The 15,651-nt window shown below is 35.5% G+C and overlaps 1 pseudogene; it reads right to left on the reverse strand.

Annotated features, from left to right (window-relative positions):
- LOC107739001 (importin-11-like) overlaps positions 1-15,651 on the reverse strand; it is a 139,894-nt pseudogene that overhangs the window by 72,784 nt on the left and 51,459 nt on the right.

Consider the following 15,651-nt stretch of genomic DNA (forward strand, 5'->3'; position numbering starts at 1 on the left):
CAGTACTCTGTAGCGTCGACCAGATGGCAACAGTTCAAAGAGGGTGTGTGCTGGATGTGAGGGGTCCAGAGTGATTCTGCCAGCCCTTTTGCTCACTCTGGATGAGTACAGTTCTTGGAGGGAAGGGAGGTTTGTACCAGTGATTCGCTCAGCAGTCCGGACTATCCTCTGTAGTCTTCTGAGGTCAGATTTGGTAGCTGAGCTGAACCAGACAGTTATAGAAGTGCAGAGGACGGATACAATAATGGCAGAGTAGAACTGTTTCAGCAGCTCCTGTGGCAGGTTGAACTTCCTCAACTGGCGAAGGAAATACAACCTCTGCTGGGCCTTTTTAACAATGTGATTGTCAATGTTCGATGAAACATTGTTCGATGAAAGTGTGCAATTTTGGATACAGAAACTGTCAGTGTGAACATCCCATAAGTCTCTAGGGGACTACAGCTGTACTCGTAGAAGACTGTAAGAGTAGCGCCGCACAGATGGTACAGTTTGCACTTCATTTATGCTCCTATTTAAGCACCAAATTAGACACACAAAACCTGCTATTTTCTAAGCACTTTCATTGCTAAATGACAGGTTGTAAAGCATGTAACTACCAGAAACAATACGTCAGCTAGAAAAAATAACATGTCGACCGTTACCGAATTCAATCCATCTTCATTGAAATGGGTTTAGGAGGGCTTACATATTCTACAGAGGAATAAAAGCAGAGATAAGCAGGGCCGCCTTCTCTCTCAGAGGCATCTGCAGCATAAAACATCAAACACCGGCTGAAAATAAAGCACTCCGCTCCCTGCCAGAGTACAGAGCACCCACCCAGTAGATATGAGAGAATTATGAGTGAGGAGATGGGATTCTGTGACAGTAACTCTTTAACGAGGTAGACGCCTGCCTGCGGATGTCGGATGGGTCCATGTGCTACCTGGCCAACCAGAGCGGTCGATCAACATGGGTCTGCTCACCCAAAGGTTCTGCCTGCATCACTGTTATCAGTCTGCTCAGCTTGCCTCTGTTATGGATATGAGCGTCTAATCCTGCTTTCTTCTGCTCGTCTGAATGGAGAAGCTGGTGAATAATAGCTATTAGTCTCCACAAGCAATCGCAGAAGACACAGCTTCCGCAGTAATTCCCCCACAAGACATCCCACGCAAACACAGATCCATGAGTTGTGCATTTTTAACAGTTTTTTGTTTTAGCTATAGTTTTTGTGCTTTGAAGAAAACGTCCCATCAATGTAGTCAATATTCGACATGTTATTTTCACACGTTTTAAAATCGAATTTTTACCAAATGCATATGAAATAAAAAATATAGTCTTTAAAAAAGCACTTCATGAATCCATAATGCTTTACAGATACACAATAAAATTTTCTACTAACAAGTCATAATTACCACATTTTTTTTGTTTCATATTTCATTAAGCTCTTCACTGATATTGTCGTTCCATTGGTAAACAAGTATACTTTTGAAAGTATACACGCACAATTTTTGAAAAATCGTTGTCGCAAAATACATACTTACAAAATTAATTACATTTTAACAACTATAATAATTTATTGTAAGCACTGTAAGCAATGTGATATAAATAGAATATGTGAAATATGTGATAATATAATAGAATAGAACAGTAGTGGCTCCAGACCGTTCATTTAGGTAAATCGTAACGTATTGTCTTGGTCTGGATCGAGCTAAGGTAATGCGAAAATAAGCGGAGCAGTCTCAAAATTGCCCAAACAGCTCTCAATTAGTGTACTGCAATTCCACTTTTCACCAGACTTACATTGTAAAATTTAGGGGGCGCTGTTGAGTTCGGGAGGACACCGGCACTGCTGAAGCTTGCAATCAAATTTAATATGTCCCATGCATTTTATGACTTAAAATTGTCAAGAAAATCTGAAAAATGTTTGTTGCAGAATGCTTTTAAGATTTAAGTTTATTATTTATTCAGTTTATATAGAGGTCTATGTTTTGGGTGAATATTTTGGTGAATATACTTGCCCTTACATGTGAGCCGTGCCTGTAATATAATATAATAAATATAATATAATATAATAAGTTTCCTGGTATTTAGCTATTTCCTCTTAAGCAGCTCAATCTCATTCTCTCTTCATTTTTTCCCTTCTAAACACATTTTTAATAACTCAAAGTGTTATTTTGGCTCTCCTCATATTAAAAAAATGTTTTAATTCAAATAATTTAATCTATTTTGTCATGACAATCCTTTTCAGCTTATTTTCATTATTGCTGACAAAATCAAAAACTTAATTTTGAGTCAGCAAGCTTGTTGATGAGATAAACATTACAATATCCCTAATAACTGATGATACAAAACAAAAACATTGGCATGGATAATTAGACATCAAAACAATAAAGAGAAGGTAGTTTTTCCCCAGTGCAATTGAGGGCTGCTGCGCGAGTGTACAGTATCTGCAAATACAAGTTGTATATATGTATGAGGCTGCGTGCATATGAAAGCGATTAGTCTATTCTTTTCAAGCTGACAAACCATGAAATAGAAGTAGCCCGATCTCATTTCCTTTGCATAATAGAGTTCGGGCAACGTTGAAACATGTAAGATAAATGATCTACTGCTGTGTTAAAAGCTCCTGGAGGCACGAGAGCTCCTCTGTCTCCAACTCTAGTGAGGTCCCTCATTTCTGAACTGGCCAAACGCTGCACATTTTTCGCACACACCTAACCATTCAGTGCTATTGACTAGCTGTCTTGTAGGGCCTAGGATAGAAGTCAATAATTAGAAGACCACAGCTGACATCCACCCAGAGCAAAGTCAATGAATAAATTAATATAATGAAGTATATAATAATTATAAACATATCATGAAAAGGTGAGTCAAGCTCTTTTTCCCTTATATGTTTCAAGTCTGCGACAAAAAGCTTCAGGTTTAAGGCTTGATGTAGTTTTTAATTTACACATATATAAAAAAATACAAATAAATTATCTACTCAAATCAAATACACGAGAGAGTCTTTTCTCAGCATTTTATTTAGACTTTTTTTTCTCTAAATTAAATTTTTTTTCTCTTAATTTAATGAGTTTATTCACAACATTTTATTTCGACATTTTTTCTTAAAATTGAATCCCGCATTATAATGACTTTAATCTCGAGATGTTTTTTTTTTATTATTGATTGGCCTTAATCCTCTTCCATACATCTGCATCTGTATTATAACAAAACAAAATATTTTAACAACATATAGATTACATACCGGACCATTTTGGATCTGTGATTAACCGGAATACCTTGGATTTACTCTGTATAGGACACAAATAAAATGTTCCTGCTAAACACATTCTGACAAACAAATATAACTTTAATTGGTTGTTAAAAAATTGCCACTCACACAAAGTTAGAATCTGCAACCTCTCACACTGAAATCAAAACCACACAGACCACAACTTGTCATTATTTGAATGGTGGTTGACTTGGCCTATAATGAATTTCTAGACTCGTGAAGCTTTAATTGAAGCCAGGAAATGACCGATGGGCTGTTTTCTAAGCAGAAGGGTAAAATCTCCAGAGTTGTTGATATGTTGGAGCCGTGTAAGAGTAGTTCGTCTTTGCCTGGAGCCTCCGGGTCCCGCAGCAATTGTCAAGACTACTTACACCGCACGTCTGCACACTGACAGGACAGCACCTCTAGAGCGCTGATGGCTCACCTCGCTCATAGACAACGCCTGTTTGTGGAAAACTATGAATGTAGAGCCCGCTAATTTGCAGAAAGTAAAGTCTGTTTAGTAGCCATCTGCTTGCTGGTTAAAATGTGTTTTGGTTGCAGCTGCAGATAAAAACTGTAGCCAAAAGTTGCATTTAAATGATTAGTTCACCCAAAAATTTAAATTCTATACATGGCACTGTGTTCTTATATGCAAGCAGCTCATGATCCGATGTTTTCAAGCATCTCAGAGTGGCTTGGTTCACACTAAATAACCCTAAACTCCATTTCTCCATGTGCTCACATAATTTCAAACATTTTTGTGGATGGATCAATTCACTGGAGTTGTAAAGAGATGCATTTGTAAAACTGTTCTCAAAGAAACTGCAGATTTACAGCAAAATAAAAGCTTGAAGGTTTAACCCTTGCAAGAGAAGAAATCAAAATAATGTAATTTTACTACAGTAAAGTAAAATAACTATTTGTATTATGAAATATTCATTTTTCATTTACATTTATTTTACAGTGCAGTTTTATTACAATAGTAATTTATTGTTGTCTTGGGGATAAAATAATAAGAATTTTATTACTATTTTATTGTTTAAATTATTATTTATTTTTCATTTTTATTTTTTTTATTATTTGGCTTTCTAAAACACCAGTGTCAAAGTGATGTGGACTGAGACACAATTACAACTAAAAAGAAGTTTGAGTCCACTTTAAAGTCTAGGTACAAGTCAAACTGTCTTGGGGATAAAATAATAAGAATTTTATTACTATTTTATTGTTTAAATTATTATTTATTTTTCATTTATATTTTTTTTTATTATTTGGCTTTCTAAAACACCAGTGTCAAAGTGATGTGGACTGAGACACAATTACAACTAAAAAGAAGTTTGAGTCCACTTTAAAGTCTAGGTACAAGTCAATAAAAAGACTTCATACTCTATTCAAACAAGGGGTCGGGGCTCTTAATTTTTCCCCAAAGTACACCAGATTGATGCATTTAAATTTAAAATTCTGTGGGAAAAACTGCAATGGAGTTCAAAACAGGCAAATTGGACCCTAATAACTTTCAGAGCATGAAAATATCTTCTTTTGTGTCCCCAAGAAGAAAGTCATACAGGTTTGGAATGACATGAGGGTCAATAAATAATAATGACAGAATTTTCATGTTTGGGTGTACTATTCCTTTAATGCTACACCATAAAAATGCTGCTCCCAAAGTAAGAAGCCAAAATTGAACAATCTCAAGAGACTTGAGAAATGCTATAAACGCCTCACCCCTGAGACGCGACAACATTTCAATGCCTGACACGTATGCGATGAAATGTGAAATACATTAAATGAATATCTTATCGGCCTTCCCAGTTTGTTCCGTTTTCCATCGTTCAATAATATTTGTTCACCGTTCCCTCTCTGGATGGGTCAGCTGAGTGAAACGGAGCTGTTTTTTTACTCGGTTTGATAAGTTAATATTAAACATGTAAACTTTATTTGGATTCCCTGTCACACGTACCTAGCAGCTGCACAGCTGAAGGAGAGTTAATAGTGTTTGGTAAGCCCGTGGTTTGCCTTGTTCCAGCGCTCTCTGACTCCAATTTCCCGTGGCACGCACGTAAATACATACACAAACACCCAAGCGAGTGTGCTCAGCGGGGAGCTCTCAGACATTTGAACAGCATGCTAATGGTCTGTCATCTCCACAACTGAAATATTTAAACTGGATCTGCTGAGCCTGTGGAGCCTGCAGGGGCGATATGACATGAGAGAGTGGGCCGCACATCTGCATTGCTGCTTAGACTACACCGGCTTCCATAAATACAATGAACAGATCAATGAATAAATAAGTACATAGTAAGGTCGGGCAGTATGACGGCGTAAACAGCACGATGCCAGAAAAATCCACATGGATTATGAATGGGCAGGACTGTGTTACACTATTTACATGCTATTTGAGAGAAACTACAGAGTGGGACGTGTCCAAAATAAGTAAAGAAAATGAGGAGTTATTATGATTCAAAACAAAAGTTATTGACATTACTTAATTTAATGTAGACTGGAGTCCACAATGACCATCTAGTTTTTAAAATGTAATTTAAACCTTTAACTAAATAACAATCACACACAATGAAATTATATAAAATTAATAAGAAATATTAAAAAATCTGCACTACGTCACAAATATGATAATTTGTGACACTGATCATCAGAATTAAGATTCAATAGAATTTGGATTTGTCTCATTTTTGAATTTGTATCACTGATTCTGCTACTTTACTGTGCAATACTGTTTGAGGCTGCTTTGGATCAATCTAAATTGTCTGAACAATCTGTTTTGTATAAAAATAAAAGGAGACCCGACTTGCTCATATTGCTGTCATTTTAGTAAAGGAGGGACATACCAAACAGTAAAACATTCGGTAACACTTTCTATGAAGCCCACATTTATAACACATTATAAGGGTATTCTTAAGGCATTATACAGAATGCATAATGGATTATAAAAGACCTTATAATATGTTATATCATCTTATAAATAATCATAACAACAATTATAATACATTATAATGCTTACACATTTGTGGTTATAAGTTTTAAGATTATGATTATTTATAACACAATGAACACCATATAAAATCTATTTTTACATTTATAATGGACTATATATCTTGACATTGTTTATTTAAGATCTGCACAGTATCTTACTACATCTTGTAAGTGGTTAGGTGTGGAGTGTTATTTGAGTGTTCCCTGTGAGGTTAATATTAATTTTGATGTGAGCTAGTTAATAATTTCAACTGAAAAACAATGCAATGTTTATATGTTAGGTTACATTTTTATTTTGATGGTCCCCCTAGTCTATTGACTATAAGCAACTTTGCAACTACATGTCAACTAACTCTCATTAGAGTATTAATAGGCTCAGGTTAAGGTTAGGGGTTGGTAGAATGTTAACGTACTTGCAAAGTTACTTATAGTCAGTTTGTCTGTTGGGGAACCGTCAAAATAATCAAACTGATATTACATTAAAAATAGTTCAAAGCAAATATGTCTTATTACACATTCATCTGATGTGATATCTGATCTTATGGCTGTTTGAGAAAAAATGTATATTATTATTACAATACTTATAAGTGGTCTTTGATGGCTTTAAGTAAAGTAGCATAAGAAAGATGGCAAGATATGAGACTTATAATACATTATAACTATGAGAAATATAATCCATTGTAACTTAAAGGGGTCATATGATGCTTTTTTAAAGAACCCTTATAATGTATTATAAATATGGGCTTCGTAGAAAGTGTTACCCAACATTCTTTTATTTAATTGAATTTTTGTGAATAATTGTATGTCATTAATTTTCACTAGTAATTTTAGACTTTTACATTTACATTTCATTTTCTGGAAAAATAACTACATTGTGATTCATGCAGTTACCATGATATAAAACTACTCATACAGTGATATGAGAGAATTTTAGTTTAAGATAATAAGTTGAAGTTGAAACACTAAAATTACTAACTAGTTGCATTAGGCATTACTTAATATAATGTGCATTGGATTTCACATTGACAATCTAGTATTTAACATTTAATTAAAACCTTTAAATAAAACAACATGTAAAAATAAATAACACAAAAAATATATATAAAATAAGAAATATTTTAAGATTCTGCACTAAGTCACAAATCAAATATGAAAATTTGTGAAACTGATCATATTAATTTTGGATAGTCTTTAAAGGGAGACATTTAATAGAATATTTGTGAATATTCTTTCACTAATTAAAAAATGCAATTTAAAAAAAATAAAGTAGAAACATTTTAGCTAGTAGTCTTAGATTTTAACATTTACATTTTATTTTCTTGCAAAAATAAATATATTGTGATTTATGCAGTTACCATGATATAAAACTATGCATACAGCGATATAAGATTGATCATACTGCCCACCCCTAGAGCATATTCATCTTCATGCTAAGTGCTGCACAGTAATAACTTTCTCCACCAGTACTATGACGACAGAGGTGCATACTGTTCTGTAATCAATGCCTTAAATGTAAATGTAATCAAGCCAGGAATGGACAACAGGTAGGAGTTAAACCTAGATAAAATGCTTGGATGATTTCATGCTGCCGTCCCCATTTTAGAACGCAGCATTTCGTAGCCAGCGACAGCAATCAAAATTCCAATCAGGTTGAAGGAAATGAAAATGATTTGTGGATCGTCCTTCGCCTTGAACGTTCGAAGAAATCCCAAAAACACTTCTGTGATAATTTTCCTCTCTCTCCATCACCGAATGAACGTGTCCAGCTGATAAAGCCTTCATTCCATTTTCAGACTCCGATAATACCAACAAGAAAGGATTCTCACCAACATCTGTCTGCATAAGGTGAATTCCAATAGCTATTGCTGACATCCTAGAGGCATATACATATATTTCCCTTTCAGTCGGTCACTCTCGACGTCACGTCGGATGACCGACGAATTGGGATCTCGCTTAGAGAGACCAATCTACTTCGAGTGTAAACTAAACGAGCCAATGCACATTGGCATGCGATTATTGCATCCAGCTGCTGCTGATCACAGCGTGAGTATAAGTAGGCAGCAGATGCAGCGCATATTCAGCTTTTCGCTTCGGAGCCGAGCGGTTCTATCATTCTGCTCCTGACCTTATACGTAGAGAAGTAAAAACTACAGTCAAGCACGCTCTTAGAAGTGGGCTCTCGTGCTGGTGGTACGGCGCTTCAACGGCGGTGGTTTTCCCGTTTCGAGTGGGTTGCACACAGCAGGCTGCACTACCCCTGTGTGTGTTGCAGCACATAAACCTAAAAACATTAAGGATGTCAAAAACTAGATATTTTCAAGCAGTTTGAGACACATTTTAGATGGCTAAAGAACTCCTTCTGTTGAGTACAAACACCAGCAATTAAAAACTCACTAACTGAAGAAGATTGAACAGTTCTGTGCAATAAAAGGTTATTGATATTTAGCCTATCACAGTCTCCACAAAAGAGCGATTATGCAAAATAATGGGGACATTGCTCACAGCTGGCTATCTGAGATCAGACAGTAACTGTCTTGAAATTTATTGTTGAAGGCAATGAATGTGTTACAACTGCGCTGCTCTGATGAGTACAGAAGCTGTGCTGTAATAGTAGGGAATTTAGAGCGCTCTCAGACAGGGTTTTACCATGCTGACAGTCTCTGTTAGCACACTATAGTACAGCACGCTAATATCGTCAGCTGGATAAATTCCCTTGAGAAATTTAGTATCTAAATGAACCCCCCTTAAAGAGCCACCTCTAAAACAAAAAATAAAATAAATAACTGCACAGGCTTGATGCAGGCAGTCAATTATGTCAATGCATTTAACTGCATGAACCTACATATCTGAATATCCAATGAGAAGAGGAAACACTATTGAACAGCAGTTGCCAAAACAAACCATAAAAGGTTCTCACAGTGCACATGAAATTGATTTTGAACTAAATTTGGCTAAGCCGCAGACTGGAGGGTGCGTTTGGTCACTGGCAGTCATATTAGTGATTACCCACTGGTGCTGCTGATTAATAGTGCTGTTCATAAGCTGGCATCTAATGATGGTCTCTCATTATTTACCGCAAGACAATGCGGCTAATCAGAGTCCTCAAGTATTCCTAATTGGGGAAGACAATATTGATTTGAACCAATGGGCGATTTGTCAAGACTTTCAATGCTAAGAAAGCAAGTCAATAATTGGTAATGCTCATTGGAAATTCATGACTGCTCTCCTGCATAACATCACATCAGGGTTATTATCATTAACTAAAACTAAATATATAAAACATAAAATCTTAAAAACATTTTTACTAGCTGAAATTAAGCTAAAATAAAATATAAATATTAGATAAAAACGTACAGAAAAGTTGCCTTGGCTATTAACTGAAATAAGTTGAAGCACTAAAATTAATAACTGGAAACAAATAAAATACCAAAATAAAAAAGAAACTGAAATAAAAATAAACTAATCCTAAACAGGGGGGTATTCCAAAAAGTAGGTTATGTGACATACCTGGGTATGTTTGAGGATAAGCGAGCGGATAACCTCAGCTTTCGGTTCCAGAATCGGAGGTTAGTTTCAGGGTATGTAAGTAACCATAGTAACTTGATCTCTGAAGATAACCTGCTCCAGAGCAGGTTATGTTCCAGGGTTAGTTCACTTCAGCGCATAAATGATTGCACAACCATCAATTAGGTGGCGATATGCACTAAGCATGTAAACGACCATTGAACAAAAGAAGAAAGAAACAGCATGGCACGCTTTTACAAGAACATACTCTTGAGTTGAATGAAACTACTCCCGGAAGAGTTTTTGGAACCACATACCTCGAGTAAGCAAGGTTTGGGATTAATCAACCGAAAGTTCAGGGTTTAGCTGACAGTAAGTTAACCGTGCTTTCTGGAATACACCCCAGTAATATTTAAGAACAAAAACTAATAAAAATGACAAGAACGCAACAAAATTACTACATTTAAAATTAAAATATAGTTTCCTAAAATATTTATTAATATACTAAAAATATGAAAATATGAAAATTAAAGATAATTAATAATTTAAATATAAACTATAATAGTATTTAAATAATATTAAAATAACACAATTAAATCCACGTATGGCTGTGTGCAGTCACCAGCTTGCTTTGGGATTCTCACATTCAACATATTAATTAATCATGGAAATTATACAGAAAATATCATACAGAAAATAATAATAAGGTGCTTAATTCTTTTGAGGAAGACAAAAGTAGAGATTAAAAAATGTGCTTGTCGCTCTTTTCCATGCAATGACAATGGGAACTGAAGCTTGAAAGCTGGAAAAAGCATCATAAGAGGATGATAAATGTGGTCAGTGAATCATTCAGACCAGTTTTATGAACTGGACCAATTGATTCTTCAACTGAATAGAATGAATAATTCATGAACCAGACTTTGCTACCTCTCTCGTGAACCTGGCAAGGACAGTAAGAGCAGGAGTAACAATTTTGTATTGTTTTATGATACTTTTATGGTGCATTCGTGTACTTTCTAAAGCTTGAAAGCCTCAGCTTACATTCATTGCGACTGCACAAAAAAGAAAGTCCAGCAGATTTGGAGTAAATGATAACAGAGTACTAGTGTTTTGGCTGGACTATCCCTTTAAGAAACCTGGACATCCTTTAAGCTTCACTTACCACAAGGTCGGGGTCCTGCATGAGACTGAGGATGACCTCGTAGAACAGGGGCCGCAGTTCCGGTTTGAACTTCACCGAGATCCACTGTCCAATCAGCCAGATCACCCGCCTTCTGATCAACTTGTACCTAAAAAACAAAATATGCCAAATAAGCATTCCTGGGCATTGTCCTGTTAATGGTTTCAAAATTCTTTAAAAAGCTTATTTTATCTGAGAAGGAATTGCAGGTGTAAGACAATATAGAGATGATGTCCGCAAATTGTCTTTTACTCTTCGAATATTATATTCAGCACACTTTAAACTTTTCTCATTTCCATGAATACTGCACAACTTAAAGGTTTCTGTTTTCCCAGGAGGAAAAATTACGTAAGGTTAGTATTCAAAAGGAGATTTGCAGTAAACTTTATGTTCAGAAAAAATGAAAAAGAAATAAATCCTGGCATAAGTCCAGAAGTAAACACTGGGGGCTCTTTGTAAAGACAGGCATATAATAATCCTAAATGTAAAAAAATTCCAAACATTCCTATGAATGAACAAAAAAATCCTCCTTTAATAAGTGCAAATTATCTTAAAATTATGCACACATGAACGATCGAACGCACTCCCCTACAGAATGCCCCCAGATACCTCTACACTGCGAGATTAACCAATTAAAATGCATGTGGAAATTGATTTGAGCGTTACATGTCTTAGAAAAAGCGTATACAGCAGTGAATCCAAGGGCACCTTATATATTTCCAAGTTTATGCCCGCTCAATAACCTAATCAATGGTTAATTTTCATAATAATTTTTATATTTATTCATTGGCCACATTGAAATGCACATCATTTCCCTATCAAGATATACATTCTCATTAAAGCTTCAAGAGGTTTAGGGTGTACAGCTTGTGGAATATTCATGCGTACATGGCAATATACTATACTATGACTTCCTGGCTATTCTGCCCCGCTCTCTATGTTCAATTTGCACTTTAATCAATTCATTTTCATTCGTACTCAACAACAGGTGACAAAAGTTTGAAGGATGAATTGTAGAATGTAGGTTAATAACTTTTAAATATGAGTCTGCTGCTTTCACCCATCTGTACATTGATTTATGTTTGTCAATAACTCTCACTCTCCTACTCGCCCCACAGTGCGTGCTAGCCATCTGTAAGCTTTCATGTCTCAGAATAACGTTCTTATGGATGTCTGCAGATAAATATGATAAATATTAAGAATAAATATAGAGGACATTCAAAATAAGACTCAAGCAGTAATACAAAATAATAAATATATCAGGAGCAGCGAATCAGGGTATTTGCTTTAGCAAAGAACCTGCATTTCCCACTAAAAACCAGTCCCAGTTTTGAAGGGTTTTTGCAGGATCAGTTCTCAAAAGTAAAGCAGGCATGCCTCTGAGCCCCGGGGATCTCTCAGGTCACTGGAGACAATAAAAGAGAGTCTGGGAGGGATCATTTCAAGGCTTTTTTTTTTGGAAGAAAATATCTCTGGAGAAACAGGTTGCTGTGCCACTGGCGTTGATAAAAAGTAAGGGAGCGTGCCAGGGGTTTAAGCTGCTTTCATCTGCTTGCCAGTGAGCGACAGAGTAATTAGAGCTGATGGTGATAAAAACTTCAGTGTCGCACCCGAAACCACCACAACTAATATCACCAGCACCTCATTACATTAACTATAAAGGTCACTCCACAGAGAGATCAAACATATTAGCCAAGCTGCGAGTCATAATGAGTCCACTCTAAGGTAATGACGCATCAAAACATTGTGTTTGCTCTACAACACATCTGCTAAATGACATGTAGCCAGTGATTACTCTCAACGGAGAACAGCACAACATATAAACATGCAAATAAAGGTAAACAGGCCTGCTGCCGAGGCCACTTTACCTTCCTGTTCACTTATTAGTTTAAGGAGTCTCCAAAGAGACCTCCTTTTCCTATTAAATCATTTTAATTCAGTTTTAATAGGAATTTAATATGCAGTGTGGCAAGAAGGTTATGAGCTAAATGGATACAAGAAAGGACAAGAGAAAAAAAAATCAAGAAATTGCAATCTGATTACTATAAATATGTAAACAAATATATAATGTAAAATAATTTAAACCATAAATGTAAGACTTTTACACATAGATATATATATACACACACACACACACACACAAACACACACACGCACACACACACACACAGACACACATGCATTATATATATATATATATATATATATATATATATATATATATATATATCATTATTATTATTATACTGTATATTACTAAAGCTAAATGTAATTTATTATATAATATATATACACATGATAGATACACACACACATATACATGCATACACACATGCATAAATGTGTATTTATTATACTGTAGATTACTAATGCTAAATGTAATTTATTACATTATTATATATTATGCATTCATTACATTATTATATATTATAGATAGATAGATAGATAGATAGATACACACATTCAGAAAGAAAATCCTCAGTCATAGGAAATTGCTTGCGTTGTTTGTTTGGTAATATAATCCTTCAAGAGTTTGGCATCATAAACTTTGTACTGTATGCATGCCTGAGGTAGTGTCTAAAAGTGGTTAATGAATCACATCAGACTTATGCAACTTTTTGCCAATGTTCTGCTCAATCTTTCAAGAAATAAAATGTCAGTCCTAAAAAGGAAAGACTCAAGGGGTTTTCACAGCATGGTCCCCCAGGACAATCTTTATATTATTACTGTGAAAAACACATCTTACAAAAATGGAAAAAGGGAACAGAGGACAGAGTTCCTGCCGTTGTACGACTGGAGAAAGAACTATTAAACGTATCAAGAGCGCCGTGACTGTGTCGCACTGAAAATTGAATTTTGTGATTTAGTTATGACCTCCACTTGCATAAATTCATATATGCAATATTTTGTATTTGAATCACTTCAAGAGGGGAAAAAATAAATATATTCTCAGTAGGCCTGAAAGATGCTGACCATAAAACTCTGCCTCTATTCACAGTGAATGATTGATTTTAAAGAGGGCTGCTGTCAAGTGGCTGCAGCTCAGACACGTCAAAACAAACTATGGCAGGGGACGTCACTCAAAGACTGCTGATAAGCTCAGTCTTGTCTGTGTCAAAAAGAAGGGTAGGGAAGTGAAGCTCTATAAAAGGAGACTCTTGTCTCTTTTTTTCTTGTGGGCTGTCTCTCTTAAATTTGTCATGAACAAGCATTGAAAGGCTGAAAGTATCTGTTTATGACAGCTTACTGTTCAATGACAATTAGGCCTCCAGCAGAGGGACTTGTAATGAAAACAGCTACCCTAAGTACCCTCCATTACCGTTTTCAAACAGCTGAGTCATCATACAAGCCCTGCCATGCTGTGCTCTTAAACACACACACAAAGCACAGCAACGTTTCTTCAATTACACACCTCTAATGAGCAACAAACCATTATAAAGAAGCAAGCATGATGAGAAACAAAGTTTTCACTGTGACTCTTTTGCAAATGTGCATATTTGCTTTGAAAGCATATGAAGAATGGATATTTATAACCAACTAAAGTTGGTGGTAAAGTTTTAGTTCGGAACAATCTGCCAACCACAACTTTGACAGTTTTAATCAGCATAAAATTTGGTCCAGTGTGCAGTTTATTCTTGCCAAGAATCACTCGCTCAGACAATAAGATGCCGTCTGATCAAAATGTATACACACATAACCAGACTATCAGCATAATTTGGTCCAGACTGCAACTTATTATTCTGGCCAAAAGACGCCTACTTAAACAGGATGGGGCAGCATAGCTAGACTTTTGACTTGTAGCATAAAGTCTGGACCAGTCTGCAACTTTCTAGCCAAAAATCTAAATTCAAATCAAGAGATCACATGGTTGACCATGTATTGTAACCTGCCACAGTTTGTTTCATTTTTCATTGCTGTTTAGGGCCAGTGGAGGGGGAACAATAATAATAAAACATATTTCAAAATATGAAGTATCCACAATGGTATACAGATAATACTGAAAAGCATATCTGAATCTGCCTGTACAAAAGTGACAATTTCAGACAGAAAACAAAGACTTGTATAATAACAAAAATTATAAAATTAATAACAGTACATTCTAAATGTTTATTATGTAATAATAAAAATATATATATTTTACAAATAAATGAAAAAGGGGAAAAAATGGATTGTAGGCTATATATAGCCTAGAAAGCCAGCACTGCCTTTATAATCAATAAAAGGCTGTCCCTCGTCTACGCAAAGTTTAGTCTATGTTTACAGCATGCAAAAATCTAATTAGAACCGGCTGAAATGTTTTGAAATTTTGTACCCTAACTGATTGAAAAAAGTCTTTCCCTCTGCCCATGTCAATTTGAGTCTCGTTAAAGATTTAAATCCCTGCCGTCAAGATGCTCCTGTCGGTCACAGATTATGAAAAGTGAAACTTAAATCTGTCATAGTGGTTGGATTTATTCACACACGTTAAAAATATTTATTAAAAGCTTCTTTCTTTTCAGATTCTTATTTATAGCATTATCATAATAGGTTGTATATTAACTTATTGGGAGAAAGCCGGTAGTTCTATGTGAAATCGGACATTGAGCACCCCCATATAGCCAAAATGACATGATCCTCCTTTCGTAACACCTCTCCGAACATTTGACTGTGAGATTGGTTGTTGAATCAGGCTCCTCCTATCGAAGCATTGAATCTTTGACTCTTTGGGTCATATATATATATATATATATATATATATATATAC

Source organism: Sinocyclocheilus rhinocerous, unplaced genomic scaffold (assembly GCF_001515625.1).
Source record: "Sinocyclocheilus rhinocerous isolate Xijiao unplaced genomic scaffold, SAMN03320098_v1.1 scaffold1486, whole genome shotgun sequence".
Classification (NCBI taxonomy): Eukaryota; Metazoa; Chordata; class Actinopteri; order Cypriniformes; family Cyprinidae; genus Sinocyclocheilus; species Sinocyclocheilus rhinocerous.